Consider the following 26,700-nt stretch of genomic DNA (forward strand, 5'->3'; position numbering starts at 1 on the left):
TTACGGGCCTGGCAGCAGCAATGGGAGACCCGTAATCTGCCAGCACCCTATGACAAAATGGAACCCACCAGCAGTGTGAGGAGACCTGAAAGTGGCACAAGGCAGAGTGTGGCGATGGAGACAGCAGCAATGGGAGGCCGTACAGGGACCCATGACACACTCTGGACCTGGCAGCAGCATGAGGAGGCGGTACAGGGGCCCATGACAGATTACGGGCCTGGCAGCAGCATGAGGAGTCGGTACGGGGGCCCATGGCAGATTACGGTCCTGGCAGCAGCAATGGGAGGCCGTACATGGACCCATGACACACTCTGGACCTGGCAGCAGCATGAGGAGGCGGTACAGGGGCCCATGACAGATTACGGGCCTGGTAACAGCATGAGGAGTGGGTATGGGGGCCCATGGCAGATTACGGGCCTGGCAGCAGCAATGGGAGGCCTGTAATCTGCCAGCACCCTATGACAAAACGGAACCCACCAGCAGTGTGAGGAGACCTGAAAGTGGCACATGGCAGAGTGTGGCGATGGAGACAGCAGCAATGAGAGGCCGTACAGGGACCCATGACACACTCTGGACCTGGCAGCAGCATGAGGAGGCGGTACAGGGGCCCATGACAGATTACGGGCCTGGCAGCAGCATGAGGAGTCGGTACGGGGGCCCATGGCAGATTACGGGCCTAGCAGCAGCAATGGGAGGCCGTACAGGGACCCATGACACACTCTGGACCTGGCAGCAGCATGAGGAGGCGGTACAGGGGCCCATGACAGATTACGGGCCTGGCAGCAGCATGAGGAGTCGGTACGGGGGCCCATGGCAGATTACGGGCCTGGCAGCAGCAATGGGTGGTCCGTAATCTGCCAGCACCCTATGACAAAATGGAACCCACCAGCAGTGTGAGGAGACCTGAAAGTGGCACATGGCAGAGTGTGGCGATGGAGACAGAAGCAATGGAAGGCCGTACAGGGACCCATGACACACTCTAGACCTGGCAGCAGCATGAGGAGTCGGTACGGGGGCCCATGGCAGATTACGGGCCTGGCAGCAGCAATGGGAGGCCATACAGCACCCTATGACAAAATGGAACCCACCAGCAGTGTGAGGAGACCTGAAAGTGGCACATGGCAGAGTGTGGCGATGGAGACAGCAGCAATGGGAGGCCGTACAGGGACCCATGACACACTCTGGACCTGGCAGCAGCATGAGGAGGCGGTACAGGGGCCCATGACAGATTACGGGCCTGGCAGCAGCATGAGGAGTCGGTACGGGGGCCCATGGCAGATTACGGGCCTGGCAGCAGCAATGGGAGGCCCGTAATCTGCCAGCACCCTATGACAAAATGGAACCCACCAGCAGTGTGAGGAGACCTGAAAGTGGCACATGGCAGAGTGTGGCGATGGAGACAGCAGCAATGGGAGGCCGTACAGGGACCCATGACACACTCTGGACCTGGCAGCAGCATGAGGAGGCGGTACAGGGGCCCATGACAGATTACGGGCCTGGCAGCAGCATGAGGAGTCGGTACGGGGGCCCATGGCAGATTACGGGCCTGGCAGCAGCAATGGGAGGCCGTACAGGGACCCATGACACACTCTGGACCTGGCAGCAGCATGAGGAGGCGGTACAGGGGCCCATGACAGATTACGGGCCTGGCAGCAGCATGAGGAGTCGGTACGGGGGCCCATGGCAGATTACGGGCCTGGCAGCAGCAATGGGAGGCCATACAGCACCCTATGACAAAATGGAACCCACCAGCAGTGTGAGGAGACCTGAAAGTGGCACATGGCAGAGTGTGGCGATGGAGACAGCAGCAATGGGAGGCCGTACAGGGACCCATGACACACTCTGGACCTGGCAGCAGCAAGAGGAGGCGGTACAGGGGCCCATGGTAGAGTGGCGAAGCGTAAGCAGCTTAAATTGAAGGCCATACAGAGGCCTATGTTAAAAATAATAACATGTTTGGGGCATGATTCATGGCGGATTTAGTCAGTTGTGTCAGGAACTGGTGGTTTGAAATCCAGACTAATCCATGCCTGATTCATTTTCACAAACGTGAGTCTCTCCACACTTTGGGTGGACAGTCGTGTCCTCCGCGGAGTTACAATACCTCCTGCCGCACTAAACACGTGCTCCGATGCCACGCTACTGGCCGGGCATGACAGCCTTTCAAGGGCAAATTCAGCTAGTTGGGGCCAAAGGTCACGTTTCGTTGCCCAGTAGTCAAGGGGATTGTCTACCTCGGTTGGCAGGGTGCTGTCCAAGTAGGCCCAAGCCTGTTGTTTGAGGTCCTGCTCCAGGTCCACCTGATGCTGCTGCTGCTGCGGCTGGTTAGTAGTTTCCTCACTGCGCTGGTGAAGAAAGCTACTCATCATCGACTGCAGACTGAGGCAGCCGCTGCTGGTGGAGCTGCCACTGCTCCTACCACCCCACCCCTCCCCTGCTGCCATGGCAGCGGAACGCGAGCGCACAGGGCCCACAGTGTCTGAGGATGGACGTTGGCGCAGAAAGGCAGAGACCAACTGACTACATAGGTGGTTTTTATAGTACGTTATTTTGGCCTCCCTCTCAGCAGGTGTGAAAAAGGCCACCATTTTTGAACGGTAGCGAGGGTCCAACAAGGTGGACAGCCAAAAGTCATCCCTCTGTCTGATGGTTATTATTCGGCTGTCGCTACGCAAGCAACCGAGCATGCTATGGGCCATTTGTGCCAAGGAATGCGAGGGACTCCCTGCCTCCATCTCCACAGCATACTGCCACGGTGCGTCTGGGTCCTCTGTCTCCTCCTCCTCCTCTACCAGATGCTCCTGCTCCTCCACTCCTGTCCGCTGAGTGGAAAAACCACCCATTTCACTCAATAATTCCTGAGCACCAATGTCCTCCTCTACCTCCTCCTCTTCTTCCTGTCCTGCCCCCACAGGGGTCATGTGGCGTCTGAGATCTGTGCGCCACGTCTACCGCACCCTGACCAGCCATTGTTAACAGCATTTGTTCCAGGACGTGCAACAGAGGAATGACGTCGTTCATCCCATAGTCCTGCCGACTCACGAATAGCGTGGCCTCCTCAAAGGGCCTGAGCAAGCGGCAGGTGTCACGCATGATCTGCCAATGGCTGACATCTAAGTTACACAGGGGAGTACCTTTATCCGCTTCTAACATCAGGAAATCGGTGATGGCCTTTCGCTGTTCGTAAAGGCGGTCTAACATATGTAGGGTTGAATTCCACCTTGTTGCAACGTCACAGCATGAGGAGTCGGTACGGGGGCCCATGGCAGATTACGGGCCTGGCAGCAGCAATGGGAGGCCCGTAATCTGCCAGCACCCTATGACAAAATGGAACCCACCAGCAGTGTGAGGAGACCTGAAAGTGGCACATGGCAGAGTGTGGCGATGGAGACAGCAGCAATGGGAGGCCGTACAGGGACCCATGATACACTCTGGACCTGGCAGCAGCATGAGGAGGCGGTACAGGGGCCCATGACAGATTACGGGCCTGGCAGCACCATGAGGAGTCGGTACGGAGGCCCATGGCAGATTACGGGCCTGGCAGCAGCAATGGGAGGCCATACAGCACCCTATGACAAAATGGAACCCACCAGCAGTGTGAGGAGACCTGAAAGTGGCACATGGCAGAGTGTGGCGATGGAGACAGCAGCAATGGGAGGCCGTACAGGGACCCATGACACACTCTGGACCTGGCAGCAGCATGAGGAGGCGGTACAGGGGCCCATGACAGATTACGGGCCTGGCAGCAGCATGAGGAGTCGGTACGGGGGCCCATGGCAGATTACGGGCCTGGCAGCAGCAATGGGAGGCCATACAGCACCCTATGACAAAATGGAACCCACCAGCAGTGTGAGGAGACCTGAAAGTGGCACATGGCAGAGTGTGGCGATGGAGACAGCAGCAATGGGAGGCCGTACAGGGACCCATGACACACTCTGGACCTGGCAGCAGCATGAGGAGGCGGTACAGGGGCCCATGACAGATTACGGGCCTGGCAGCAGCATGAGGAGTCGGTACGGGGGCCCATGGCAGATTACGGGCCTGGCAGCAGCAATGGGAGGCCGTACAGGGACCCATGACACACTCTGGACCTGGCAGCAGCATGAGGAGGCGGTACAGGGGCCCATGACAGATTACGGGCCTGGCAGCAGCATGAGGAGTCGGTACGGGGGCCCATGGCAGATTACGGGCCTGGCAGCAGCAATGGGAGGCCCGTAATCTGCCAGCACCCTATGACAAAATGGAACCCACCAGCAGTGTGAGGAGACCTGAAAGTGGCACATGGCAGAGTGTGGCGATGGAGACAGCAGCAATGGGAGGCCGTACAGGGACCCATGACACACTCTGGACCTGGCAACAGCATGAGGAGTCGGTACAGGGGCCCATGACAGATTACGGGCCTGGCAGCAGCATGAGGAGTCGGTACGGGGGCCCATGGCAGATTACGGGCCTGGCAGCAGCAATGGGAGGCCCGTAATCTGCCAGCACCCTATGACCAAATAGAACCCACCAGCAGTGTGAGGAGACCTGAAAGTGGCACATGGCAGAGTGTGGCGATGGAGACAGCAGCAATGGGAGGCCGTACAGGGACCCATGACACACTCTGGACCTGGCAGCAGCATGAGGAGGCGGTACAGGGGCCCATGACAGATTACGGGCCTGGCAGCAGCATGAGGAGTCGGTACAGGGGCCCATGGCAGATTACGGGCCTGGCAGCAGCAATGGGAGGCCCGTAATCTGCCAGCACCCTATGACAAAATGGAACCCACCAGCAGTGTGAGGAGACCTGAAAGTGGCACATGGCAGAGTGTGGCGATGGAGACAGCAGCAATGGGAGGCCGTACAGGGACCCATGACACACTCTGGACATGGCAGCAGCATGAGGAGGCGGTACAGGGGCCCATGACAGATTACGGGCCTGGCAGCAGCATGAGGAGTCGGTACGGGGGCCCATGGCAGATTACGGGCCTGGCAGCAGCAATGGGAGGCCGTACAGGGACCCATGACACACTCTGGACCTGGCAGCAGTATGAGGAGGCGGTACAGGGGCCCATGACAGATTACGGGCCTGGCAGCAGCATGAGGAGTCGGTACGGGGGCCCATGGCAGATTACGGGCCTGGCAGCAGCAATAGGAGGCCCGTAATCTGCCAGCACCCTATGACAAAATGGAACACACCAGCAGTGTGAGGAGACCTGAAAGTGGCACATGGCAGAGTGTGGCGATGGAGACAGCAGCAATGGGTGGCCGTACAGGGACCCATGACACACTCTGGACCTGGCAGCAGCATGAGGAGGCGGTACAGGGGCCCATGACAGATTACCGGCCTGGCAGCAGCATGAGGAGTCGGTACGGGGGCCCATGGCAGATTACGGGCCTGGCAGCAGCAATGGGAGGCCATACAGCACCCTATGACAAAATGGAACCCACCAGCAGTGTGAGGAGACCTGAAAGTGGCACATGGCAGAGTGTGGCGATGGAGACAGCAGCAATGGGAGGCCGTACAGGGACCCATGACACACTCTGGACCTGGCAGCAGCATGAGGAGGCGGTACAGGGGCCCATGACAGATTACGAGCCTGGCAACAGCATGAGGAGTCGGTACGGGGGCCCATGGCAGATTACGGGCCTGGCAGCAGCAATGGGAGGCCCGTAATCTGCCAGCACCCTATGACCAAATAGAACCCACCAGCAGTGTGAGGAGACCTGAAAGTGGCACATGGCAGAGTGTGGCGATGGAGACAGCAGCAATGGGAGGCCGTACAGGGACCCATGACACACTCTGGACCTGGCAGCAGCATGAGGAGGCGATACAGGGGCCCATGACAGATTACGGGCCTGGCAGCAGCATGAGGAGTCGGTACAGGGGCCCATGGCAGATTACGGGCCTGGCAGCAGCAATCGGAGGCCCGTAATCTGCCAGCACCCTATGACAAAATGGAACCCACCAGCAGTGTGAGGAGAACTGAAAGTGGCACATGGCAGAGTGTGGCGATGGAGACAGCAGCAATGGGAGGCCGTACAGGGACCCATGACACACTCTGGACATGGCAGCAGCATGAGGAGGCGGTACAGGGGCCCATGACAGATTACGGGCCTGGCAGCAGCATGAGGAGTCGGTACGGGGGCCCATGGCAGATTACGGGCCTGGCAGCAGCAATGGGAGGCCGTACAGGGACCCATGACACACTCTGGACCTGGCAGCAGTATGAGGAGGCGGTACAGGGGCCCATGACAGATTACGGGCCTGGCAGCAGCATGAGGAGTCGGTACGGGAGCCCATGGCAGATTACGGGCCTGGCAGCAGCAATAGGAGGCCCGTAATCTGCCAGCACCCTATGACAAAATGGAACACACCAGCAGTGTGAGGAGACCTGAAAGTGGCACATGGCAGAGTGTGGCGATGGAGACAGCAACAATGGGAGGCCGTACAGGGACCCATGATACACTCTGGACCTGGCAGCAGCATGAGGAGGCGGTACAGGGGCCCATGACAGATTACGGGCCTGGCAGCAGCATGAGGAGTCGGTACGGGGGCCCATGGCAGATTACGGGCCTGGCAGCAGCAATGGGAGGCCGTACAGGGACCCATGACACACTCTGGACCTGGCAGCAGCATTAGGAGGCAGTACAGGGGCCCATGACAGATTACAGGCCTGGCAGCAGCATGAGGAGTCGGTACGGGGGCCCATGGCAGATTACGGGCCTGGCAGCAGCAATGGGAGGCCCGTAATCTGCCAGCACCCTATGACAAAATGGAACCCACCAGCAGTGTGAGGAGACCTGAAAGTGGCACATGGCAGAGTGTGGCGATGGAGACAGCAGCAATGGGTGGCCGTACAGGGACCCATGACACACTCTGGACCTGGCAGCAGCATGAGGAGGCGGTACAGGGGCCCATGACAGATTACCGGCCTGGCAGCAGCATGAGGAGTCGGTACGGGGGCCCATGGCAGATTACGGGCCTGGCAGCAGCAATGGGAGGCCCGTAATCTGCCAGCACCCTATGACAAAATGGAACCCACCAGCAGTGTGAGGAGACCTGAAAGTGGCACATGGCAGAGTGTGGCGATGGAGACAGCAGCAATGGGAGGCCGTACAGGGACCCATGACACACTCTGGACCTGGCAGCAGCATGAGGAGGCGGTACAGGGGCCCATGACAGATTACGGGCCTGGCAGCAGCATGAGGAGTCGGTACGGGGGCCCATGGCAGATTACGGGCCTGGCAGATGACGACGAGGCTGCCAAGTGCGATCAGCCTCATCATCATCAATTAGGGTCTCCGCCTCACTACTAGCCCCCTCGGCTGCGTGTGGGTCAGGAGACAGACCTGTCTCTAGACCGGCTACCGAGCCACTCTCCTCGCCACTACTTCTTCGCCTGGCTGCTGAAGAGGCGGATGTCTCCCCCCGTTCCTGACCGCCCTCTGTTAGCTCTTCCTCACTGTACAGTGGGGCTGAGCCCACAGCATGCGATACTTCGCTTGGTGAGGGAACACCAAAGGACAGGGGCAGGTAGAGGACACGTGATTTCAGTGGGCTTGCTCCCGGGCCATGTCAACTAACGGTTGTGTCTGACGTACCCACCGACCGTTGGCTGTAGGTGTCAGAGGTGACCTGGGAAGAGGAAGACGACCGAGCCAACCAATCGATGACGGCAGGGTTGTCGGTGGAGACACGACCGCTGGATGACACCGGGAGCACTGGCCTCTGGCTGCGACTAGTGCTGCCTCGACCCCTTCCTCTGCTGCCACGTCTGCTCGCTCCTGAAACATTGCCTCCTCTGCCACTCCTCTGCGTGTTGTCTGACATACTCTTTAATTCAATGATTCTGTGTCCCTGAGTAACAATTCTGTGTCCCTGAGTAACAATTCTGTGTCCCTGAGTAACCATTCTGTGTCCCTGAGTAACCATTCTGTGTCCCTGAGTAACAATTATGTGTCCCTGAGTAACGATTCTGTGTCCCTCAGTAACGATTCTGTGTCCCTCAGTAACGATTCTGTGTCCCTGAGTCACGATTCTGTGTCCCTGAGTAACGATTCTGTGTCCCTGAGTAACGATTCTGTGTCCCTCAGTAACAATTCTGTGTCCCTGAGTCACAATTCTGTGTCCCTGAGTAACGATTCTGTGTCCCTGAGTAACAATTCTGTGTCCCTGAGTCACAATTCTGTGTCTGTCCCTGAGTAACAATTCTGTGTCCCTTAGTAACAATTCTGTGTCCCTGAGTAACAATTCTGTGTCCCTCAGTAACGATTCTGTGTCCCTCAGTAACAATTCTGTGTCCCTGAGTAACAATTCTGTGTCCCTGAGTAACAATTCTGTGTCTGTCCCTGAGTAACAATTCTGTGTCTGTCCCTGAGTAAAAATTCTGTGTTCCTGAGTAACAATTCTGTGTCCCTGAGTAACAATTCTGTGTCCCTCAGTAACGATTCTGTGTCCCTCAGTAACAATTCTGTGTCCCTGAGTAACAATTCTGTGTCCCTGAGTAACGATTCTGTGTCCCTGAGTAACGATTCTGTGTCCCTGAGTAACGATTCTGTGTCCCTCAGTAACAATTCTGTGTCCCTCAGTAACAATTCTGTGTCCCTGAGTAACAATTCTGTGTCCCTGAGTAACGATTCTGTGTCCCTCAGTAACGATTCTGTGTCCCTGAGTAACAATTCTGTGTCCCTGAGTAACGATTCTGTGTCCCTCAGTAACGATTCTGTGTCCCTGAGTAACAATTCTGTGTCCCTGAGTAACAATTCTGTGTCTGTCCCTGAGTAACAATTCTGTGTCCCTGAGTAACAATTCTGTGTCCTCGAGTAACGATTCTGTGTCCCCGAGTAACAATTCTGTGTCCCCGAGTAACGATTCTGTGTCCCTCAGTAACAATTCTGTGTCCCTGAGTAACAATTCTGTGTCTGTCCCTAAGTAACGAATCTGTGTCCCTGAGTAACAATTCTGTGTCCCTGATTAACAATTCTGTGTCCCTGAGTAACGATTCTGTGTCCCTAAGTAACGATTCTGTGGCCCTAAAGTCTCTCTGGCCCTAACTCTGTCCCTAATACAGACAGGTCTGTCTCTCTTGAATGACCGGAGGCTAATGGAGAATTCTAAGATGGCCGCAATTTATAGCTCCACCATTACACAGTGCTGGCTGGCTGGCTGCTGATTGGCTAATGCGATCACATGTCATGAATGAATGCATTATGGGTCAGCGCGCCTTGTCTGCGCGCCTTCCCAGAGATCCCCGCTCCGTCGCCACATATGTCGCCGCCATTTTTGGGAAAATTCGATTCGTGCATCCGAAGTTTGCTAATTTTCGGATTCGGCGCGAATCGAATTTTTCCTGATCTTCGAAACGAATTCCACTTCGCCATGTTCGATTCGCTCATCTCTAATCACAACACTGAGCCGCTGTGTGATAGAATGACAGGAGGCTAACAATGGAATTTAGCAGTTGCAGATGGGCTTGTCAGCTTCCCGGACCCCCCTTTGCAGCTGATGCTGCCAGGCTCCCTACAAGAAGGCCGGGAATACCCCCTTATCAGTGGCCCTGACATTGTGGTGCCTGCTCAAGCTGCAGGTCAGCAGTACAGCTCAAAGATTCTGTATAAGGGCTTGTTTACACATGCAATACCACCTAAAGAGTTGTCGTTGGTGGACAGAGGGCATTTAACAGGCAGTAACTAAAAAACCAAAAAATAATTCTCAGCTGAATGGGTTGCGTATGGCGGGTGGTAGTCCCCGACAAGCGTGGCAGTGGGGATAATTTTTTTTTCAACTTCTTTTTTGTTGAAGGAATACATTTTGCTGCTCCACAATGCAAAGCATCACAGCCCCCGCATATGTACATGTCAGTCTGCTTAGGCAGTGGTAGAAACACGGCATGTTTTTACCTCCCCCAACTACAAGTGTAAACAAGGACTAACAGTCAAAACAAACACCAAATTACATTAGAGTTTTTTTATTAATGGTGGAGTTATTTTAAATGCATGTTTTGTCTGTGGTCCTCGAAAGGTTTTCAATACCACAGGACGGAGTGCATTAAACATGTCATCACAGAAGCAAATGTAGAGATATTTTACCATTATGGTGGTTGTAGATGTTATACAGATGATACTGTTCTATTTCATTTGTTCTGAAGCCACCTAGATGCCATTATTGCTAAGTTTAATAGTAACAAACCTGAAAGGACATTACTAATACAGAAACACAACATTCCAGTCTAGGAGGAAGTCCTGAATACTTCCTGGCTCTTCACAGCTTCCTGACTTGAATTTATCAAAAACAATGCTTATCATCTCCAACATACTGAAATGTTGCTGCAAAGACTCTGTGCTGTAGGCAGGGGCGGAATGACAACTCATGGGGCCCCCAGGCAATAGGGGATCATGGGGCCCCTATGTCCTTGCCCAAACTCAAAAAAGCCTATGAAAAAGGTACCAGGGGCATCTCATGGGGCCCCCTACTGACCCCGGGCCCTCGGGCAGTGCCCGAGTTTCCAAATGGTCAGTCTGCCCCTGGCTGTAGGTATTTAGTAAACCAGTATGGACTTTGTTTACTGTGCAAGGCCCTGCCACTGTGAAATTGTTTGGGAAAAGGACACAGGGTTCACACGTGTGCAGAGTGTGGGACTCCGGAGTATCAATTTTGGGCGGAGAAAACTGTCTTTACAGCTTTCTCTAGATTTTGGTATTTCCGGATTGGGTTCTGTAGTTTGGAGATTTCAAACTGTGTTGGAAAAAATCTCCAACCCTGTGTCCACGGTTTGTGAAGACTAGTAGGGTGTGTGTCCGGGTGCAAACAGTGCCTTATAATGAAGACTTTATGAGAGCTCAGGGCAGTTGCAGTTGGAGCTACTGCCATTCAGAGACCAAGCCTTTGTGTGAGGATAGATGTGTGCTCCAGCCAGGAGAGGTGACCTCCTTGGGAGACAGGTTGGAGAGATTCCCTTACCTGCAAGACTGGGAGAGTTTGGACAGCTAAGCAGGTTGGCAAAGGACCGGGAGAGCTGAGGCAACTAGAGTCCAGGAGGGAGATCTGTAAGTCTTGAGTGGGAGAGCCTGGGGTGGTATGAGACCCTATCCAGAGGCCAGGAGTGGGTCCATACAGTAAGTTACTGCAAGCATAGACTGGGTGAGCTTGAAGAGTCCAAGGTCTGAAGACCTAAGAGAGCAACAGGGCTGCTGACAGGAGAGCCAGGAGACTCAGCACTTTATGTTAATGTTGTTGCTGAGTAAAGCTGAAACCCCTGTGTGGGAATCTTGGCTGGAACTTAAATTTTGTTTAACCACTTGCCCTCCTGAGGATTTACCCCCCTTAATGACCAGGCCTCTTTTTGCTACTCAGCGCTGCACTAATTCAATTGATAATTGCGCGGTCATGCAATGCTGCACCCAAATGAAATTTATATCCTTTTTTTCACACAAATAGAGCTTTCTTTCGGTGGTATTTGATCACCTGTGCGCTTTTTATTTTTCACGCTATAAACAAAAAAAGACCAAACATTTTGAAGAAAAACTATATTTTTTACTTTCAGCTATAGAAAATATATAGTAAACTCAAAGTTAGTTATAAATTTAGGCCAAAATGTATTCTGCTACATGTTTTTGGTAAAAAAAAATCCCAATAAGTGTATATTGATTGCTTTGTGTGAAAGTTATAGCGTCTACAAACTATGGTATAGATACTGCAATTTACGTCATTTTTTTGCTATACAGCACTACGCTAGTTTAACAGACGGTCATGCAATATGGTACATAAATGAAATTTACATCTTTTTTTCCCACAAATTGAGCTTTCTTTCGGTGGTATTTGATCGCCTGTGTGTATTTTATTTTTTGTGCTATAAAAAAAAAAGTCTGACAATTTTGAGGAAGAAAAACAATATTTTGGACTTTTTGCTACAAAACATGTCCAGTAAAAAAAAATGTAAAAATCAAATTTAGTCATAAATTGCTGCCAAAATGCATTCTGCGACATGTCTTTGCTAAAAAAAAACCAATACGTGTAAATTAATTAGTTTACGTGAAAGTTATAGCATTTACAAATGGCGGGAAAGATACTGGGATTTTTAATTTTTTTACACTAATAATGGCGGCGATCAGCGACTTATGGCGGCGATCAGTGACTTATGGCGGCGATCAGCGACTTATGGCGGGACATTCTGACACTGGGGGGGAACTGACTTGGGGTCACTGACATCCCCAGTGACACCAATACAGTGAGCAGTGCAAAAAAAAAAACCACTGACACTGTACTAATGGCACTGGGGAGGAAGGGGTTAACTTTATTATTCAGTGAAAGGGTTAACTGTGTGAGGGGAGTGTTTTACTAGGGGGCGGGGGTGTGCACTGCACGGAGACACACTGATCCGGACAGATAAACTCTTCTGTCCTGATCAGCATGTCAGGAGCTGTCAGGGAACTGACAGAGAGCAAAGCTACTGCAGCCCTGCTCTCTGTCAGTGATTGCCGCTAATCGCCGGGACACAGCCAGTAACGATCGGCTGTGACCCGGCGACTGACATCCGCGACCGTGATCAGCGGGACAGGTAGGGCGGCGGCGCGCCTCGCGTGTGCCCCCTACCTGTTTTGAAAACACACGTTTGAAAATGTGGTTTTGCCCAGCCGTGCCGCCCTGCCAACATATTTCTACAGTGGCTGGGCGGCATGTGGTTAATAAAAGTGGGCTACCAGGCCTTGAAAACTGATGTGGACTTCCTTAAAAAAGTTGACTACATTGAATGTTATCACACCATCTCTCTCTCTCTCTCTCTCTCTCTCTCTCTCTCTCTCTCTCTCTCTCTCTCTCTCTCTCTCTCTCTCTCTCTCTCTCTCTCTCTCTCTCGTATTCCAGTCATTGAACGCTGTATCCAAATGAAAGTCTTATGACTTTGTTCACACAAATAGAGCTTGTTTTTGGTGGTATTTGATCACCACTGGATTTTTTTTTTATCAATTGCTAAATAATCATAAAAAGACCAAACATTTTGAAAAAAAAAGTCTTTCTTTGTATTTTGTAAATAACTAATTTTTCTTCATAAATGTAGGCCAAAATGTATTTTGCTATATTTCTCTGGTAAAAATAACACAAATCAGTGTACATTATTTAGTCTGTAGGAAAGAACCTTGATCAACTCCCAAATGCAAGATGACCTTCAGGCACAGAGTACAACTGTGCAACTCACTATGTGCTATATGTCGCAATCTGAATGACAAGGGATGCTATGTTAGGAGACCCAGGACGACACAGAAACATTGAAATTCCAGATTGGAGTTTGCCAAAACTTACCTGAGGAAGCTAAAATCCTTTTGAGATAACTTTTTGGTAAAGCCCATCATTCTACTATTTTCAAAAAAAGTAATGAGGTCTATAAAGAAGAGAATACAGTCAAACATGGTGGAAGTTCACTGATTTTGTGGGGTTGCTTTGCTGCTTCAGGCACTGGATGTCTTGACTGTGTGCATGGCATTATGAAATCTGAATACTAACAAAGAATTCTTGTGTGCAATGTAGGGCCCAGTGTCAGACAATTGGGCCCTCTTCAGAGGTCATGTGTCTTACAGCATGACCCAAAGCACACATCAAAAAGCACCCAGAAATGATTTAAGACAAAGCACTGGAGAGTACTGAACTGGCCAGCAATGGGTCCAGATTTCAATCCCATAGACACAGATTATCTGTGGAGAGGTCTTAAAACAGCAGTTGAGAAAAGGAACTCTTCCAATCTAAGAGACCTGGAGCAGTTGGCCAAAGAAGAGTGGTCCAAAATTCCAGTAGAGTGGTGTAAGAAACTCATTGATGGTTACAGGAAGCGATTGATTTCAGTTATTTTTTTCCAAGGGGTGTGCTACCAAATATTAAATTTAGGGTGCCAATAATTTTGTCCAGTCCATTTTTGGAGTTTTGTGTGGAATGTGACAGATTTTAGCTTTTTGTTTCTCCACTTTTTTTGTGTCAAACCAATACAAACAAAAGAAATAAATGTGGGAATGCCTAAACAATTGTAATTCCAACAACTTTCTGAGCTAGGTGGTTCATTATCTGACAGAAATGCAGACGTGTCAATATTTTTCACCATGGCTGCATATTTGAAAATCGATCAGTCCCTGATCTACCAATGGCCTATCTCATTTCTTGAGGCCCAAAAATGCTATGACAGTACAAATACCCCCCCCCCCATGACCCCTTTTTGGAAAGTAGACAGTCTGAGGTATTTAGTAAGAGGCATGGTGAGTTTTTTGTAAGTTGTAGTATTTTCTATGAATTTTTTTTAAATTAAGAAATTAAAAAAAGGGGTTTTCTTTTTAACATTTTTTTTAACATAGTGTTACATAGACTTTTAGTAGCAGTAGCGTTTGACACGTGATGCATGTAAACGCAGTTTAACACTAGGTGCGTTTAGCAAAATTAAATAAATTATTATTCTGGCCAATGGAATTAATGCCCAAGTGCTTGATGCCTGTAAATGCGCCTAAACTCTTGTAAAAGCATCAGGTGTTTTTTCTGACAAAATGCTGCTCCCAAGGGGAGGAGCATTTTAATCCCCTTGGCCCTGAGCGTATGCAAATTTGTGGCCTCACTAGACTGGCCTTTTTTCTGTGGTGCCGCTAATTTGCGTACATTTGTGCTGGAAGCAATGCCTCATGGCGCACTCCTAGCATAAAGACCGGGGGGTCAGTGAGAGCCCAAAGTCCTGTTCTAATAATCGGGTCCAGGAACTTCCGATTCAGGGTCACATGATTGCTGTGAAAGCCTCTGATTGGATATTACAGTGATCAGTCACTGTGAAGCCCGCCCCCCCCTTGTTTTCTCTCTGAATGGAGGAAATACCTTGTATCTCTCGCTGTTCTTTCAGAGAGAAAAAAAAGATAAAATAAATAAATAAAAATAATAAAAGAATAAATAAAAATACCTAGATCAAGGTTTGACCTAGGTCACTCCCAGCGCTAGTGTTTGGGTCAAGGTCAGTATTTTTTTTTTTAATCAGTATTAATGTCAGTTTGTGGCAGGATAAAAAAAAAATAGAATAAAAAAAAAAGCAAAATGCACACTATTGTCTCTGGGCCGTACTATGGGTACAAACAACAAATAACACATATGTGATAATGCTGCGATCGACTGGAGCAGGAGATATTATTTTGGGTGGCTCTTTGGTGGTAGGTTATGGTAGTAGCAAGAAATATACAACTAAATTAAAAAAAAAAAAATTTCTTTACTATTGTGGGTCAGTTTTCCTTTGATATAAAAAAAAATCAGGAGCTATCCATTACCATTCCCACCAAATGAAATCCCAATTTGTCCGGAAAAAAAAAAAAACAGGTACAATCCACCTGGATGTACAAAGTAGTGGCGACGATATATACAGTTTTGCTAACGCGTGTCAAAGTTGCAAAATTGTGCTTAGGCATTAAGATTTTCCCCTTAGGCATGAAGGGGTTAAAAAGTCCCGCGTGCATGATGCGGACACGCCAGTGTGCATGAGGTCCTATCCATACATTTCTGTTCCTAAAAATACAAAATCTTGTAAAACAAAAGCTGTGGAACACACTAAAAAACCCGTTTACACATTACAGTCCATTTCCATCTCTGTCTTTGTTTAGTACAAATAGAGCAGAAAACGGTTAGAATTCTGCCCCGTTTGTATTGCTGTGACTAATTTTGGGAAGCTTTCCTGGCAGCAAACTATTACATCTTGTCTTACAATGAATAAAGTTCGCTATATTTGTATCATGGCTTCCTGTCTCGCAAGGGCTCTCTGGGAAATGTAGTCCGGCAGCTGCGCCTGTTCCTGCCCGGCCCTGAGAAGAGAGAGCGGTGTCACCGGGGATCGGTGAGTGTGGGGCGGATAGAATGAACGATGGGAGGGGACTCCGTGCTGTGTACGATGACTGGGGCTGCTGCGGAGAGGTTTCTGATTGACATGAAGTGTTGCTGGGCCCGGCCTGTAGCACTGTTTGTGATGAGGCCAGCACCAACCCACCTTCCCCCTGTATCGGGCGATCCAGGAATGGAGGGAGAGATGTGTGATCTGATCTGCCCGGCCTGCACCCGACTCTGTTTACACAACAATGGCTGACCCCCTCCTCCAATCATTATACAGGGCCATCAAGAACCCGGATCTGCTGCTGTGTTGTCTGTCAGCTTTGTACTGTTGTGGAATTCCTGGCAATCACTTTATACGTGACTGTACATACAGTATATATAAACAGGGCTTTTTATTCTCAAAAAATAATAGCAGGAACTCCCTTCTTCTGAGTCACGTCTTGTCTCCGCCCCCGACCTACCTCCGATCACCGTCCCTTGGTCCCTCCTCCTACCCACCTCTCAGTATCTCCCCTTTTAGGACCAGTTCATACTACATGCATTTCAATAGCTTTTTTTCTTTTGCATGCACAACACACATAAAGTAGGTTATATGGTTGTCAATGTCATAGTTCACATCAGTGCTTGCAGTTCCAGTGTGTTCCGGTTGCAGAAAAAAAAAGAATGTGCTGCTTTTTTTCTGCACAGAACTGTACTGAAATGCGTAAAAACGCACATGTCCCTATTTAGATTGAAGAAAAAAAGAGGGGAAAAAATGAACTGGAATGCACATGTCCCTATTTAGATTGACGAAAAAGAGAGGGGATAAAATGAACTGGAATGCATAAAAAACAGACTGGAACACGTCAAAAATGCACTGGAATGCTCAAAAAAGCATCAAAAACGTGCATGCAAAAATGCATCTGGACTGCTTTTCTATAATGTGAACCGGCATTTAGGGCTAGTTCACACTAGATGCAGTCCGGTGCAGTTTTTCTTTTCTGCATCAAAAATGCATGCAGTGTTTTTCATGGATTCCAATGGCTCTGATTCACACCAGCGCAGTCAGAAAAATAAGTAGAACATGCTGCATTTTTTTTTGCAAACAACCATACTGGAACATAGCAAACTGCACCGGAACTACATGTGGTGTGAACTGTAAGTAAAAATGTATCCGGAATGCATTTTTGTAGTGTGTACTGGCTGTTAGGGCCAGTTCACACTACATGTGTGTCAGTTGCTTTTTTTTTTCTGCATCCAAAACGCATAGAAAGGTTATACTGCAGTTGTAGGAAAAAAAGTAGAACATGCTGCATTTTTTTTCTGCACAGAACTGTACTGGAACGCAGTAAAACACATAAAAAACGCACCAGCACGCACCAAAATGCAATAAAAATGCAAATATTCCTATTTAAATTAAAGAAAAAGGGGAAATTAACTGGAATGCATAAAAAATGCACTGGAACGTGCCAACAATGCAACACGCTAAAATCGCGCATGCAAAAACGCATCTGGATTGCATTTCTATAGTGTGAACCGGCCCTTAGAGAATACAAAGCCAAGTATCATTTTGTGGTGCTAAGTAACTTGTAATGATAACAAGAAAATCAGAAAAATAGATCCCCGCAGCCAGCAGCAATACCCCCCCCCCCCCCTCGAGCAACAATGGGTCCCCAAAACAAAAAATACTACCCTAGCAACAATAGATCCCCCGCAGCTACAACAGATCTCCCAGCAGCCAGCATCAACTCTCCAGCAATAAGACCCCTCCCTCAACAGAAGATTACTTACAGCAATAAATAGATCCCCCACCAGCAATAATAGACCACACAAAAAAATAGTCCCCCTTCAGTGACAATAATCCCCCAGCAGCCTGCAGCAGTAGATCCTCCAGCACTCCTCGAAATTACATACATTCAGTGCTGGAGGTGCTTGAACTGCGTTCCTCTGTGTTCCCGTGGAGAAAAAGCCCTGCGTATAGGTGACTTATGCACCCACCAGCCAGAAGATTATGACCATTGAAAGGTAAAGTGAATAACAATGATGATCTGATTCTAGTGACCTCTGAAAGTGGGTGGGATGTATTGGGCAGCAGGAGTCTTGGTCGAAGCACACAGCTCTGAAGGAATGGCACAGGTATGCTTCAGAGTTCATGCACCGCTGATGTCACTGGCTTCTGCTTGCTAGAATATCACCGACATTTAGGAGATATTCATTTTACCTACAGGCAAGCTTTATAATACGCCCACCTGTAGGTAAGAATAAAACTTTACTACCACATTAATGCTGGTCCCGATAGAATGGTGTCAGAACGGTGGAGCACTCAGAATCTGGTGTTGCTGTGTATGACAGCCAATCAGCTTCTAACTTGAGCTTGTTCAATTAAGATTTGGCAATAAAACCTGGAAGCTGATTGGTTTCTATGCACAGCTGCACCTGATTTTGCACTCTGCAGCTTTAGTAAATAAACCCCACGGTGCATTGCAGTTTGTTGTTGGGTTGTGTAACCACAGACTGGTCAGGGTGCCTAATCCGTGTCCACAGCCAAAACCACCTACAGTGGGCATGTGAGTGTCAGAACTGGACCATGGAGCAATGGAAGAAGGTGGCCTGGTCTAATGAATTCAACAATGGATTGAGGAAAAAGAGTTCAGGGTGTTGATTTGGCCTCCAAATTCTCCAGATCTCAGTTAATTGAACATCTGTGGAGTGTGCTGGAAAGATAAATCCACTCCATGGAGGCCCCACCTCACTACTTACAGGACTTAAAGTAATAGTAAAGGTTTTTAAAAACAAACATGTTATACATACCTGCTATGTGTAATGGTTTTACATAGAGCAGCCCTGATCCTCCTCTGGTCCCCCACTGGCACTCCTAGCCCCTCCCACCTGCCAAGTGCCCCCATAGCAAGCAGCTTGCTATGGGGTACCCAAGCAGGCTCGCTCCTTCTCTGTTTACACACAGTGCATTGCTTGGCCCCACCCCCACTCTCTCCTCTTTGGCTCACTGGCTGTGATTGACAGTAGTGGGAGGCAATGGCTCCTGCTGATTTCTCCGCCAATGAAGGAGGAGAGACTCCAGAAGAGCTGAGGCTCTTGTGCACATCACTGGTTCAAAATGGGGCTCACGTAAGTGTTAGGGGGGCTGGGGGAGCTGCTGCACACAGAAGGTTTTTTACTTTCATGCATAGAATTCAATTAAAATGGGCAGCACAGTGAATAAATAGTTAGCACTTCCACCTGGCAGCACTAGGGTCATCAATTTGTATTTCAATGGTTTTTATTAATGTATAACAATTAACACAGGAGCAATAAATCACGCCCACGCAGGGGCTATCAATTGCACATAGAGGAACTAGAAATTAGAGAAATCAGTGCTCTAACACCAACAGAGCAAAAGATACACCCATGCAGGGGCCATGAATGGCACTTAAATAACAAAACATAAATATAACACTGATAATAACTCAGACTAAAGGCAACTACCGTATTTTTCACTCCATAAGACGCACCTGACCATAAGACGCACCTAGGTTTTAGAGGCGAAAAACAAGAAAAAAAAATATTCTGAACCAATGGACTGCAGACACAGTACAGGGGATGACCAGAGACTGCGGACACAGTGCAGGAGATGACCAGAGACTGCGGACACAGTGCAGGAGATGACCAGAGACTGCGGTCACAGTGCAGGAGATGACCAGAGACTGCAGACAGTGCAGGGAATGACCAGAGACTGCAGACAGTGCAGGAAATGACCAGAGACTGCTGACCTTTGGGGAGGGAAGGGGAGCGGGTACCTGAATTTGACAGGTACCCGCTCCCACTTCCGCGGAGTTGTCCTTCTCTCTTCTTCCCGGGCCGGCTTCTGTGACAGCCGGGTGGCCACTGCGCATGCGCGAGAAGCGCTGTGCTTTATGAATGGCCCGGCGCCTTCTGGGACCTGTCGTGTCCCAGAAGACACCGGATCATTCACAAAGCGCAGCGCATGCGCAGTGGGCACCCGGCTGTCACAGAAGCCAGCGCGGGAAGACTGTGCAGCGCTGGAGCGAGGAACAGGTAAGGCCCTGCAGGAGAGAACAGCTGAGCGGCTGGCCCGGTATTCTGACATGGTGGCGGCAGAAATATCGGACCGGCCGCTTTATATTCGCTCCATAAGACGCACTGACATTTTCCCCCCTTTTTTGGGGGGAAAAAAAGTGCGTCTTATGGAGCGAAAAATACGGTATCCACTGCTACACCAAACCAAACAGAGAAAAAAAGGGGGGAAAGGAAGGAGAAGTACAAAAGAAAAAAGGATAGCCAAACCAAGAGCAGGGATCCAGGAACGCCAAAGCCGAACAACATCACATCCCCAGGCTAGCCGGGGGGAGCTTGGGAAAGGTACCGTATTTTTCGCTCCATAAGACGCACCTGACCATAAGACGCACCTAGGTTTTAGAGGGGAAAAACAAGAAAAAAAATATTCTGAACCAATGGACTGCAGACACAGTACAGGGGATGACCAAAGACTGCGGACACAGTACAGGAGATGACCAGAGACTGCGGACACAGTACAGGGGATGACCAGAGACTGCGGACGCAGTACAGGAGATGACCAGAGACTGCGGACGCAGTACAGAAGATGACCAGAGACTGCGGACGCAGTACAGGAGATGACCAGAGACTGCGGACGCAGTGCAGGAGATGACAAGAGACTGCGGACGCAGTGCAGGAGATGACCAGAGACTGCGGACGCAGTGCAGGGGACGACCAGAGACTGCGGACGCAGTGCAGGGGACGACCAGAGACTGCGGACGCAGTGCAGGGGACGACCAGAGACTGCGGACGCAGTGCAGGGGACGACCAGAGACTGCGGACGCAGTGCAGGGGACGGCCAGAGACTGCGGACGCAGTGCAGGGGACGGCCAGAGACTGCGGACGCAGTGCAGGGGACGGCCAGAGACTGCGGACGCAGTGCAGGGGACGACCAGAGACTGCGGACGCAGTGCAGGGAACGACCAGAGACTGCAGACAGTGCAGGGAATGACCAGAGACTTCAGGAGATGACCAGAGACTGCAGACAGTGCAGGGAATGACCAGAGACTGCTGACCTTTGGGGAGGGAGGGGGAGCGGGTACCTGAATTTGACAGGTACCCGCTCCCACTTCCGCGGAGTTGTCCTTCCTTCCTTCTTCCCGGGCCAGCTTCTGTGACAGCCGAGTGCCCACTGCGCATGCGCGAGAAGCGCTGCGCTTTGTGAATGGCCCGGCGCCTTCTGGGACCTGTCATGTGTCCCAGAAGACACCGGATCATTCACAAAGCGCAGCACATGCGCAGTGGGCACCCGGCTGTCACAGAAGCCAGCGCGGGAAGACTGTGCAGTGCTGGAGCGAGGAACAGGTAAGGCCTTGCAGGAGAGAAGAGCTGAGCGGCCGGCCCGGTATTCTGACATGGTGGCGGCAGAAATACCGGACCGGCCGCTTTATATTCGCTCCATAAGACGCACTGACATTTTCCCCCCTTTTTTGGGGGGAAAAAGTGCGTCTTATGGAGCGAAAAATATGGTATATTGCAACCACGGCTCCCATATTTTCAAGAATTTACATTGGGAGTCGTTGCAGATACTCTCCGTCTATTCATTGAGCATCATAGCGGTCATACAGTCCCGCACCCCCTGAAGAGGGACAAACGGGCTCTTCCAGGCCTGAGCAATTGTTCTAGAGGCCGACAAAAACAAATAGGAAGCCAACTTCTGCTGGTGAGCCAAGAGGCCCGGTATGGGACAATGAAGCAAAGCATACCGAGCATCCCGGCGTATAGAAAAACGGAACAATAATAATTTGCAGCAAACCGTGAGTCATAGGTGGGGGTCAAGCAAATGCCTAGGTATTCAAGAAAAGAAGAGGCCCATTTATAAGGGAAGTGGGATTGTAGGCGCGAAACCAGATCTGAGACCAAAGTAATATTAAGCGCGGCAGTCTTATTCAAATTGATACAGAGACCCAAAATCAAAGAGAAGCGCTCAAGAAATACAACAAATTTGGAAGCGTCGTCAGGGGATTAGTGAGAGTCAAGAGGGCATCGTCTGCAAAAAGGTTCAACTTGAACTCCTGTCCCGCGTATGGAACCCCCGATATATTACAATCAGTCCGGAGCGCCATAGCCAACGGCTCAAGCGCCAGGACAAAGAGCGCTGGGTTCAGGGAGCATCCCTGTCTCATACCCCGCCAAATAGGAAAGGGATCTGAGAAATACCCAGCGTATTTAACGGAAGCCGAGTCCCCAAAACCCCAGCGAGACCGCACAAACCGCAGATGTTCCCAGGATAGAGAATCAAAGGCTTTATATATGTCTAAGGACAGTAAAAATCCTGCTATTTTCCGCTGTTGTAGAAAATGTATAAGATGGACCACCTTACGAACATTATCACCCGCCTGTCTCCCAGGGACGAAACCCACTTGGTCTCTGTGGATCAGTCTACACAAGTATTTATTGATACGAAAGCTAAGAATCTTGCCCAATATCTTCAGGTCTTCATTAAGAAGAGAAATGGGCTGAAAGGCTTGCAGTTCCTGCACATCATCGGTCGTCTTAGGAATCATGGAAATATGAGCTCTAAGCGCATCCGGAGAGGGCAATGAGCCCTGACGTAACTCATTAAAATATTCAGCGAAGAAGGGTGCTAACAGGGTTGAAAATTTCTTATAATAGAGGCCGGAAAAGCCACCTGGACCCGGGGCCGCGGTGGACTGTAGAGATTTAATAGCATGGAGCACTTCCGATACGGTGACACCGGCGTTGAGGGCCTTCTGCGCTGCCTCAGATAGTCCAGGAAGTTGGAGGTCTTGAAAGAATGTCTCTGCCTAAGCCACAGGGAAGGGATCTGGTTTGGCGTAAAGGCTCGAAAGAAAGTCTGCGAAACGAGAGACAATCTGCTGGGGATTAGAAGTACAGCCATCCACGGAAAGTCGCAAGGGTCATCAATTTGAATCCCAACCACGACTCTAGCTACCTGGAGCTTGCATGTTCGCCCTGTGTCTGCATGGGTTTCCTCTGGGTAGTTTGGTTTCCTCCCACACTTCAAAGACATGCTGGTAGGTTATTTGGATCCTGTCTAAATTGGCCCTAGTATGTGTATGTATGAATGTGAATTAGGGACCTTAGGTCCTCCTTTAACCCTGGTTCACACTAATGCAATGCAGCACATCGCATGTGATTTGCACAGGAGCCTCACCACATTCCTGTGCAAATCGTATGCATTTTCTGTGCAGTGCAGTTTGAGCCATACATTTTTTATGGCTCAAATTGCACCGCATCCACACCAAAATAGTGCAGTACCCTTTTTTTTTTTTTTTTTTTTTTTTTTCCGCTCCAGAATCAGAACCCTTGCGTTACGATTCTGCACATCAAACTGTGGTTTGCGAACCGATTTCGGAGTGTTGTTAACTTAAAATACAGACCATCAGTTGTTCACATGAACGTTGTACAATTATGATGCCGTGCAAATTCCGCACCGCATAAGTGTTAACCAGGGCTGGGCGTTAGGGACTGATGTGATAGTACAATATACAGTATCTCCCAGAAGTGAGTACACCCATCACATTTTTGTAAATATTTTATTCTATCTTTTCATGTGACAACACTGAAGAAGTGACACTTTGCTACAATGTGACGTAGTGAGTGTACAGCTTGTATAACAGTGTAAATTTGCTGTCCCTTCAAAATAACTCAACACACAGCCATTAATGTCTAAACCGCTTGCAACAAAAGTGGGTACACCCCTAAGGGAAAATGTCCAAATTGGACCCAATTAGCCATTTTCCCTCCCTGGTGTCATGTGACTCGTTAGTGTTACAAGATCTCAGGTGTGAATGGGGAGCAGGTGTGTTAAATTTGGTGTTATCAATCTCACTTTCTCATACTGGTCACTGGAAGTTCAACATGGCACCTCATAGCAAAGAACTCTCTGAGGATCTAAAAAAAAGAATTTTTGCTCTACAAAAAGATGGCCTAGGCTATAAGAAGATTGCCAAGACCCTGAAAATGAGCTGCAGCACGGTGGCCAAGACCATACAGCGGTTTAACAGGACAGGTTCCACTCAGAACAGGCCTCGCCATGGTTGACCAAAGAAGTTGAGTACACTTACTCAGCGTCATATCCAGATGTTGTCTTTGGGAAATAGACGCATGATTGCGGCCAGCATTGCTGCAGAGGTTGAAGGGGTGGGGGGTCAGCCTGTCAGTGCTCAGACCGTACGCCGCACACTGTATCAAATTGGTCTGCATGGCTGTCATCCCAGAAAGAAGCCTCTTTTAAAGGTGATGCACAAGAAAGCCCACAAACAGTTTGCTGAAGACAAGCAGACTAAGAACATGGATTACTGGAACCATGTCCTGTGGTCTGATGAGACCAAGATAAATGTATTTGGTTCAGATGGTGTCAAGCGTGTGTGGCGGCAACCAGGTGAGGAGTGCAAAGACAACTGTGTCTTGCCTACAGTCAAGCATGGTGGTGGGAGTGTCATGTTCTGGGGCTGCATGAGTGCTGCTGGCACTGGGGAGCTACAGTTCATTGAGGGAACCATGAATGCCAACATGTACTGTGATATACTGAAGCAGAGCATGATCCCCTCCCTTCGGAGACTGGGCCGCAGGGCAGTATTCCAACATAACAACCCCAAACACACCTACAAGATGACCACTGCCTTGCTAAAGAAGCTGAGGGTAAAGGTGATGGACTGGCCAAGCATGTCTCCAGACCTAAACCCTATTGAGCATCTGTGGGGCATCCTCAAACAGAAGGTGGAGAAGTGCAAGGTCTTTAACATCCATCAGCTCCGTGATGTCATCATGGAGGAGTGGAAGAGGACTCCAGTGGCAACCTGTGAAGCTCTGGTGAACTCCATGCACAAGAGGGTTAAGGCAGTGATGGAAAATAATGGAGGCCACACAAAATATTGACACTTTGGGCCCAATTTGGACATTGTCACTTAGGGGTGTACTCCCTTTTTTTGCCAGTGGTTTAGACATTAATGGTTGTGAGTTGAGTTATTTTGAGGGGACAGCAAATTTACACTGTTATACAAGCTGTACACTCACTACGTCACATTGTAGCAAAGTGTCATTACTTCATTGTTGCCACATGAAAATTGATTCAAAGCAAATTTGTCAAGCTATTACCTTACCATTCTATGCATTAAGGTAAAAAACATTCTGGGTACAGCTACCCCCTCAGCCCCCCTTTATACTTACCTGAGCCCCATCTCAATCCAGCACATGAGAGCTGGGGTCTCTCCTCTTTGGCTAACACAGCAATGGGAGCCATTGGGTCCTGCTGTTGTCAATCACATCCAGTGAGCCAATGAAGAGAGAGTGAGGGGCAGAGCTGAGCTGCGCTCTGTATTTGAATGGACGATGTCCATCCACAGGAGCGTGGCTTAGGAGAGTCTTGCTATTGAGGGCACTCGGCAGAGGGGAGGAGCCAAGACCGCTGGCTGGGGACCTGAAATGAAGAGGATTGGGGCTGCCCTGGGTAAAACCACACATTGCACAGAGCAGGTAAATATAATGTGTTTGTTTTTTTTAATTCAACCTTTAGAATCACTTTAGGCAGCTCATACTTCAAATTTATGGGCCATTGAATGTGTGGGTTGGGGCATCACTCCCCCTGAGTTATTGTATTCTGACAGTGGGGAGACTCCAGTGTGATCCAATTACTGGAAACCACGTGACTGGAAGTGACGACCGAAAGTCCTGCCTCTACTCGTTTCATCTATATGACATCTTCAGGAACCTGTCTGGACAGACAATCAGACATCTCCATTTGTTCATAAATACAGCAAAGAAGAAATGTGCCCACCGCCTAAGAGCCAGGTTCATAGGTAACAAAGTTAGCTTGGCCTAAACTTCATAGGTGTGTTTTAACAGATAAGTATGGCTGATGTCTTCTCCCTCAGGTTATACTTTGTGTTCTTTTGGTTGGTCTTGCAGTGATTTTGGTGGATGTGGCCACTTTCTGGCTGTAGTAAATCTAACGTGGTGATTGGCACTGTGGTTGTATACTGTCTCCTTCTTTTTTTTTTTTTTTTTTTTTTTTTTTTTTTTTTTGATCTGTGATTGTAGCAGTGGTCACTCTCAGCTGTAGTGATTGTATTGTCACTTTGTTCATTGTTCTGCTTTCTTTCTCCTCTTCTTGTGTATATGAATAGCTGGTTGAGGTTTGAATATTTGTTGCTGGTGTAGACTGCTGTCAATTCTAAGAATTTTTGGACAGTCTCAGGGTATCTTTGTCCCCACACAGTCTGAGCTATCCTTCAGTAAAGTGATTCCAAAGGTCTGCTGTTTTTTTTTTTTTTTTCTATAAATAACAAACATGTCATACTTACTTGCTCTGTGTAATGGTTTTGCACAGAGCAGCCCTGATATTCTTCTTCTCGGGTCCCCTGCTGGCGCTCCTGGCCCTTCCCCTTTGACCAGTGCCCCCAGTAAGTAGCTGCCTGCTATGGGGGCACTTGGTGCGTGCTCACTCTTGAGGAGCCCCGCTCTATATGTTCATAAAACACATAGAGCCGCAGCTTGGCCTCACCCCCTGCTCTCTCCTCATTCACGGCCCCTCCTAAACATTCCAAAGCAGGGAAACCATGTAAAGATTTTTAGGCTGGATTCACACACATGCGGTGCGGTTTTGAATGTTCGTTTTGACGGCGAGTTACAAAGCAGTTGTTCAGCAATTCAGGGCCAGTTCAGATGTGGTTTAGGACAGGATTTGGAGAAAGAAAACTGCTGAAATCGTGTTAAAAAACTGATGACGTGCGATTCAGAAGCGGTTCCCGTAGATGTCAATGAGCCTGAATTCACACCTGAACCGGACCACACTGCTCCGAAAGCTGACAGGACTCCTTTTTTAATTCACACTGAATCTGCACTCA

At 49.5% G+C, this 26,700-nt stretch overlaps 1 protein-coding gene across 8 annotated transcripts in view; it reads left to right on the plus strand.

Annotated features, from left to right (window-relative positions):
• The first annotated feature begins 15,747 nt into the window (after positions 1 to 15,747).
• The window catches only part of EXOC1 (exocyst complex component 1), a 105,493-nt gene continuing 94,540 nt past the window's right edge, over positions 15,748 to 26,700 (plus strand). For all 8 annotated transcript variants that reach the window (XM_089669268.1, XM_089669270.1, XM_089669273.1 and 5 more), the window contains exon 1: positions 15,748 to 15,821. The gene's annotated coding sequence lies outside the window, so the exon portion shown is untranslated. The remainder of the gene's footprint in view (positions 15,822 to 26,700) is intronic.

Source organism: Staurois parvus, unplaced genomic scaffold (genome assembly GCF_062004578.1).
Source record: "Staurois parvus isolate SC_StPar_1 unplaced genomic scaffold, SC_StPar_1.0 ptg000071l, whole genome shotgun sequence".
NCBI classification, from domain to species: domain Eukaryota; kingdom Metazoa; phylum Chordata; class Amphibia; order Anura; family Ranidae; genus Staurois; species Staurois parvus.